An 8,386-nucleotide genomic window follows, 5' to 3' on the forward strand; every position below is an offset into this window, starting at 1 on the left:
GTGTGAGGGTACCCCAGGAGAGTTCCAAATGTGTGTGGGTAGAATATATATCCCACGGGGATAAAATTGAAAAAAGTTGAAAAAAAATTTTTTTTGGACTTACTAATTTTTCCGGCGTTCATCAGACTTTCAGATAGGGGAAATGTCAGTGAGCATTCCGATATCAGTTCCAGAGCGATTCGCCCAATGAGTCCTTGATATTTAGTAGTTTTCAGCCAATTTTCTGGATTTTTGAAAATTTCACTTTTTTGTGAAAATATCCACTAAATGAGGGAATAATATGTGTGAGGGTACCCCAGGAGAGTTCCAAATGTGTGTGGGTAGAATATATATCCCACGGGGGTAAAATTGAAAAAGTTGAAAAATTTTTTTGGGGGACTTAGTCATTTTTCTGGCATTTATCAGACTTTCAGATAGGGGAATTGTCAGTGCACGTTCCGATTTCAGTTCCAGAGCGATTCGCCCAATGTATCCTTGATATTTAGTAGTTTTCAGCCAATTTTCTGGATTTTTAAAAATTTCACTTTTTTGTGAAAATATCCACTAAATGAGGGAATAATATGTGTGAGGGAATCCCAGGAGAGTTCCAAATGTGTGTGGGGAGAATATATATCCCACGGGGATAAAATTGAAAAAAGTTGAAAAAAAAATTTTTTTTGGACTTAGTAATTTTCCCGGCGTTTATCAGACTTTCAGACAGGGGAAATGTCAGTGAGCGTTCCGATTTCAGTTCCAGAGCGATTCGCCCAATGAGTCCTTGATATTTAGTCGTTTTCAGCCAATTTTCAGGATTTTTGAAAATTTCACTTTTTTGTGAAAATATCCACTAAATGAGGGAATAATATGTGTGAGGGTACCCCAGGAGAGTTCCAAATGTGTGTGGGTAGAATATATATCCCATGGGGATAAAATTGAAAAAAGTTGAAAAAAAAATTTTTTTTGGACTTAGTAATTTTTCCGGCGTTTATCAGACTTTCAGATAGGGGAAATGTCAGTGAGCGTTCCGATTTCAGTTCCAGAGCGATTCGCCCAATGAGTCCTTGATATTTAGTCGTTTTCAGCCAATTTTCTGGATTTTTAAAAATTTCACTTTTTTGTGAAAATATCCACTAAATGAGGGAATAATATGTGTGAGGGTACCCCAGGCGAGTTCCAAATGTGTTTGGGTAGAATATATATCCCACGGGGGTAAAATTGAAAAAAGTTTAAAAAAATTTTTTTTGGACTTAGTCATTTTTCCGTCGTTTATCAGACTTTCAGATAGGGGAATTGTCAGTGAGCGTTCCGATTTCAGTTCCAGAGCGATTCGCCCAATGAATCGTTGATATTTAGTAGTTTTCAGCCAATTTTCTGGATTTTTGAAAATTTCACTTTTTTGTGAAGATATCCACTAAATGAGGGAATAATATGTGTGAGGGAACCCCAGGAGAGTTCCAAATGTGTGTGGGTAGAATATAAATCCCACGGGGATAAAATTGAAAAAAGTTGAAAAAAATTTTTTTTTTGGACTTAGTCATTTTTCCGTCGTTTATCAGACTTTCAGATAGGGGAATTGTCAGTGAGCGTTCCGATTTCAGTTCCAGAGCGATTCGCCCAATGAGTCCTTGATATTTATTCGTTTTCAGCCAATTTTCTGGATTTTTAAAAATTTCACTTTTTTGTGAAAATATCCACTAAATGAGGGAATAATATGTGTGAGGGTACCCCAGGAGAGTTCCAAATGTGTGTGGGTAGAATATATATCCCACGGGGATAAAATTGAAAAAAGTTGAAAAAAAATTTTTTTTTGGACTTAGTAATTTTTCCGGCGTTTATCTGACTTTCAGATAGGGGAAATGTCAGTGAGCGTTCCGATTTCAGTTCCAGAGCGATTCGCCCAATGAGTCCTTGATATTTAGTCATTTTCAGCCAATTTTCTGGATTTTTGAAAATTTCACTTTTTTGTGAAAATATCCACTAAATGACAGAATAATATGTGTGAGGGTACCCCAGGAGAGTTCCAAATGTGTGTGGGTAGAATATATATCCCTCGGGGGTAAAATTGAAAAAAGTTGAAAAAATTTTTTTTTTGGACTTAGTCATTTTTCCGTCGTTTATCAGACTTTCAGATAGGGGAAATGTCAGTGAGCGTGCAGATTTCAGTTCCAGAGCGATTCGCCCAATGAGTCCTTGATATTTAGTCGTTTTCAGCCAATTTTCAGGATTTTTGAAAATTTCACTTTTTTGTGAAAATATCCACTAAATGAGGGAATAATATGTGTGAGGGTACCCCAGGAGAGTTCCAAATGTGTGTGGGTAGAATATATATCCCACGGGGATAAAATTGAAAAAAGTTGAAAAAAAATTTTTTTTGGACTTACTAATTTTTCCGGCGTTCATCAGACTTTCAGATAGGGGAAATGTCAGTGAGCATTCCGATATCAGTTCCAGAGCGATTCGCCCAATGAGTCCTTGATATTTAGTAGTTTTCAGCCAATTTTCTGGATTTTTGAAAATTTCACTTTTTTGTGAAAATATCCACTAAATGAGGGAATAATATGTGTGAGGGTACCCCAGGAGAGTTCCAAATGTGTGTGGGTAGAATATATATCCCACGGGGGTAAAATTGAAAAAGTTGAAAAATTTTTTTGGGGGACTTAGTCATTTTTCTGGCATTTATCAGACTTTCAGATAGGGGAAATGTCAGTGAGCATTCCGATTTCAGTTCCAGAGCGATTCGCCCAATGAGTCCTTGATATTTAGTCGTTATCAGCCAATTTTCTGGATTTTTGAAAATTTCACTTTTTTGTGAAATATCCACTAAATGAGGGAATAATATGTGTGAGGGTACCCCAGGAGAGTTCCAAATGTGTGTGGGCAGAATATATATCCCACGGGGGTAAAATTGAAAAAAGTTTAAAAAAATTTTTTTTTCGTCTTAGTCATTTTTCCTGCGTTTATCAGACTTTCAGATAGGGCAAATGTGAGTGAGCATTCCGATTTTAGTTCCAGAGCAATTCGCCCAATGAGTCCTTGATATTTAGTCGTTTTCAGCCAATTTTCTGGATTTTTGAAAATTTCACTTTTTTGTGAAAATATCCACAAAATGAGGGAACAATATGTGTGAGGGTACCCCAGGAGAGTTCCAAATGTGTGTAGGTAGAATATATATCCCACGGGGATAAAATTGAAAAAAGTTGAAAACAATTTTTTTTGGATTTAGTCATTTTTCCGTCATTTATCAGACTTTCAGATAGGGGAAATGTCAGTGAGCATTCAGATTTCAGTTCCAGAGGGCTTCACCCAATGAGTCCTTGATATTTAGTCGTTTTCATCCTATTTTCTGGATTTTTGAAAATTTCACTTTTTTGTGAAAATATCCACTAAATGAGGGAATAATATGTGTGAGGGTACCCCAGGAGAGTTCCAAATGTGAGTGGGCAGAATATATATCCCACGGGGGTAAAATTGAAAAAAGTTAAAAAAAATTTTTTTTTTAGACTTAGCCATTTTTCCGGCGTTTATCAGACTTTCAGATAGGGCAAATGTCAGTGAGCGTTTCGATTTCAGTTCCAGAGTGATTCGCCCAATGAGTCCTTGATATTTAGTCGTTTTCAGCCAATATTTTGGATTTTTGAAAATTTCACTTTTTTGTGAAAATATCCACTAAATGAGGGAATAATATGTATGAGGGTACCCCAGGAGAGTTCCAAATGTGTGTGGGTAGAATATATATCCCACGGGGGTAAAATTGAAAAAAGTTGAAAAAAATTTTTTTTTGGACTTAGTCATTTGTCCGGCGTTTATCAGACTTTCAGATAGGGAAAATGTCAGTGAGCGTTCAGATTTCAGTTCCAGAGCGATATACATCCCAGGGGGTAAAATTGAAAAAAGTTGAAAAGTTTTTTTTTTTGGACTTAGTCATTTTTACGTCGTTTCTCAGACTTTCAGATAGGGGAATTGTCAGTGAGCGTTCCGATTTCAGTTCCAGAGCGATTAGCCCAATGAATCCTTGATATTTAGTAGTTTTCAGCCAATTTTCTGGATTTTTGAAAATTTCACTTTTTTGTGAAAATATCCACTAAATGACGGAATAATATGTGTGAGGGTACCCCAGGAGAGTTCCAAATGTGTGTGGGTAGAATATATATCACACGTGGGTAAAATTGAAAAAAGTTGAAAAAAATTTTTTTTTGGACTTAGTCATTTTTCCGTCGTTTATCAGACTTTCAGATAGGGGAATTGTCAGTGAGCGTTCCGATTTCAGTTCCAGAGCGATTCGCCCAATGAATCCTTGATATTTATTCATTTTCAGCCAATTTTCTGGATTTTTAAAAATTTCACTTTTTTGTGAAAATATCCGATAAATGAGGGAATAATATGTGTGAGGGTACCCCAGGAGAGTTCCAAATGTGTGTGGGTAGAATATATATCCCACGGGGATAAAATTGAAAAAAGTTGAAAAAAAATTTTTTTTTGGACTTAGTAATTTTTGCGGCGTTTATCTGACTTTCAGATAGGGGAAATGTCAGTGAGCGTTCCGATTTCAGTTCCAGAGCGATTCGCCCAATGTATCCTTGATATTTAGTCGTCTTCAGCCAATTTTCTGGATTTTTAAAAATTTCACTATTTTGTGAAAATATCCACTAAATGAGGGAATACTATGTGTGAGGGTACCCCAGGAGAGTTCCAAATGTGTGTGGGTAGAATAGATATCCCACGGGGGTAAAATTGAAAAAAGTTGAAAAATTTTTTTTTTGGACTTAGTCATTTTTCCGTCGTTTATCAGACTTTCAGATAGGGGAATTGTCAGTGAGCGTTCCGATTTCAGTTCCAGAGCGATTCGCCCAATGAATCCTTGATATTTATTCGTTTTCAGCCAATTTTCTGGATTTTTAAAAATTTCACTTTTTTGTGAAAATATCCACTAAATGAGGGAATAATATGTGTGAGGGTACCCCAGGAGAGTTCCAAATGTGTGTGGGTAGAATATATATCCCACGGGGGTAAAATTGAAAAAAGTTGAAAAATTTTTTTTTTTGGACTTAGTCATTTTTCCTGCGTTTATCAGACTTTCAGATAGGGCAAATTTCAGTGAGCGTTTTGATTTCAGTTCCAGAGTGATTCGCCCAATAAGTCCTTGATATTTAGTCGTTTTCAGCCAATATTTTGGATTTTTGAAAATTTCACTTTTTTGCAAAAATATCCACTAAATGAGGGAATAATATGTGTGAGGGTACCCCAGGAGAGTTCCAAATGTGTGTGGGTAGAATATATATCCCACGGGGATAAAATTGAAAAAAGTTGAAAAAAATTTTTTTTTGGACTTAGTCATTTGTCCGGCGTTTATCAGACTTTCAGATAGGGAAAATGTCAGTGAGCGTTCAGATTTCAGTTCCAGAGCGATATACATGCCACGGGGGTAAAATTGAAAAAAGATGAAAATTTTTTTTTTTTGGACTTAGTCACTTTTCCGGCGTTTATCAGACTTTCAGATAGGTCAAATGTGAGTGAGCGTTCCGATTTCAGTTCCAGAGCAATTCGCCCAATGAGTCCTTGATATTTAGTCGTTTTCAGCCAATTTTCTGGATTTTTGAAAATTTCACTTTTTTGTGAAAATATCCACTAAATGAGGGAATAATATGTGTGAGGGTACCCCAGGAGAGTTCCAAATGTGTGTGGGTAGAATATATATCCCACGGGGGTAAAATTGAAAAAAGTTGAAAAATTTTTTTCTTTGGACTTAGTCATTTGTCCGGCGTTTATCAGACTTTCGGATAGGGGAAATGTCAGTGACGTTCAGATTTCAGTTCCAGAGCGATTCGCCCAATGAGTCCTTGATATTTAGACGTTTTCAGCCAATTTTCTGGATTTTTAAAAATTTCACTTTTTTGTGAAAATATCCACTAAATAAGGGAATAATATGTGTGAGGGTACCCCAGGAGAGTTCCAAATGTGTGTGGTAGAATATATATCCCAGGGGGTAAAATTGAAAAAAGTTGAAAAGTTTTTTTTTTTGGACTTAGTCATTTTTCCTGCGTTTATCAGACTTTAAGATAGGGCAAATTTCAGTGAGCGTTTCGATTTCAGTTCCAGAGTGATTCGCCCAATGAGTCCTTGATATTTAGTCGTTTTCAACCAATATTTTGGATTTTTGAAAATTTCACTTTTTTGCGAAAATATCCACTAAATGAGGGAATAATATGTGTGAGGGTACCCCAGGAGAGTTCCAAATGTGTGTGGGTAGAATATATATCACACGGGGGTAAAATTGAAAAAAGTTGAAAAAAATTTTTTTTTGGACTTAGTCATTTTTCCGTCGTTTATCAGACTTTCAGATAGGGGAATTGTCAGTCAGCGTTCCGATTTCAGTTCCAGAGCGATTCGCCCAATGAATCCTTGATATTTATTCGTTTTCAGCCAATTTTCTGGATTTTTAAAAATTTCACTTTTTTGTGAAAATATCCACTAAATGAGGGAATAATATGTGTGAGGGTACCCCAGGAGAGTTCCAAATGTGTGTGGGTAGAATATATATCCCACGGGGGTAAAATTGAAAAAAGTTGAAAAATTTTTTTTTTTGGACTTAGTCATTTTTCCTGCGTTTATCAGACTATCAGATAGGGCAAATTTCAGTGAGCGTTTCGATTTCAGTTCCAGAGTGATTCGCCCAATGAGTCCTTGATATTTAGTCGTTTTCAGCCAATATTTTGGATTTTTGAAAATTTCACTTTTTTGCGAAAATATCCACTAAATGAGGGAATAATATGTGTGAGGGTACCCCAGGAGAGTTCCAAATGTGTGTGGGCAGAATATATATCCCACGGGGGTAAAATTGAAAAAAGTTTAAAAAAATTTTTTTTTCGTCTTAGTCATTTTTCCTGCGTTTATCAGACTTTCAGATGGGGCAAATGTGAGTGAGCATTCCGATTTTAGTTCCAGAGCAATTCGCCCAATGAGTCCTTGATATTTAGTCGTTTTCAACCAATTTTCTGGATTTTTGAAAATTTCACTTTTTTGTGAAAATATCCACAAAATGAGGGAACAATATGTGTGAGGGTACCCCAGGAGAGTTCCAAATGTGTGTAGGTAGAATATATATCCCACGGGGATAAAATTGAAAAAAGTTGAAAACAATTTTTTTTTGGATTTAGTCATTTTTCCGGCATTTATCAGACTTTCAGATAGGGGAAATGTCAGTGAGCATTCAGATTTCAGTTCCAGAGGGCTTCACCCAATGAGTCCTTGATATTTAGTCGTTTTCATCCTATTTTCTGGATTTTTGAAAATTTCACTTTTTTGTGAAAATATCCACTAAATGAGGGAATAATATGTGTGAGAGTACCCCAGGAGAGTTCCAAATGTGTGTGGGTAGAATATATATCCCACGGGGGTAAAATTGAAAAAAGTTGAAAAAAATTTTTTTTTGGACTTAGTCATTTGTCCGGCGTTTATCAGACTTTCAGATAGGGAAAATGTCAGTGAGCGTTCAGATTTCAGTTCCAGAGCGATATACATGCCACGGGGGTAAAATTGAAAAAAGATGAAAAATTTTTTTTTTTGGACTTAGTCACTTTTCCGGCGTTTATCAGACTTTCAGATAGGTCAAATGTGAGTGAGCGTTCCGATTTCAGTTCCAGAGCGATTCGCCCAATGAGTCCTTGATATTTAGTCGTTTTCAGCCAATTTTCTGGATTTTTGAAAATTTCACTTTTTTGTGACAATATCCACTAAATGAGGGAATAATATGTGTGAGGGTACCCCAGGAGAGTTCCAAATGTGTGTGGGTAGAATATATATCCCACGGGGGTAAAATTGAAAAAAGTTGAAAAATTTTTTTCTTTGGACTTAGTCATTTGTCCGGCGTTTATCAGACTTTCGGATAGGGGAAATGTCAGTGACGTTCAGATTTCAGTTCCAGAGCGATTCGCCCAATGAGTCCTTGATATTTAGACGTTTTCAGCCAATTTTCTGGATTTTTAAAAATTTCACTTTTTTGTGAAAATATCCACTAAATAAGGGAATAATATGTGTGAGGGTACCCCAGGAGAGTTCCAAATGTGTGTGGTAGAATATATATCCCAGGGGGTAAAATTGAAAAAAGTTGAAAAGTTTTTTTTTTTGGACTTAGTCATTTTTCCTGCGTTCATCAGACTTTCAGATAGGGGAAATGTCAGTGAGCATTCCGATTTCAGTCCCAGAGTGATTCGCCCAATGAGTCCTTGATATTTAGTCGTTTTCAGCCAATGTTTTGGATTTTTGAAAATTTCACTTTTTTGTGAAAATATCCACTAAATGAGGGAATAATATGTATGAGGGTACCCCAGGAGAGTTCCAAATGTGTGTGGGTAGAATATATATCCCACGGGGGTAAATTGAAAAAAGTTGAAAAAATTTTTTTTTTGGA

The sequence above is a fragment of the Phyllobates terribilis genome, unplaced genomic scaffold (assembly GCF_046119375.1).
Source record: "Phyllobates terribilis strain yellow unplaced genomic scaffold, ASM4611937v1 Scaffold_31__1_contigs__length_13893835, whole genome shotgun sequence".
NCBI classification, from domain to species: Eukaryota; Metazoa; Chordata; class Amphibia; order Anura; family Dendrobatidae; genus Phyllobates; species Phyllobates terribilis.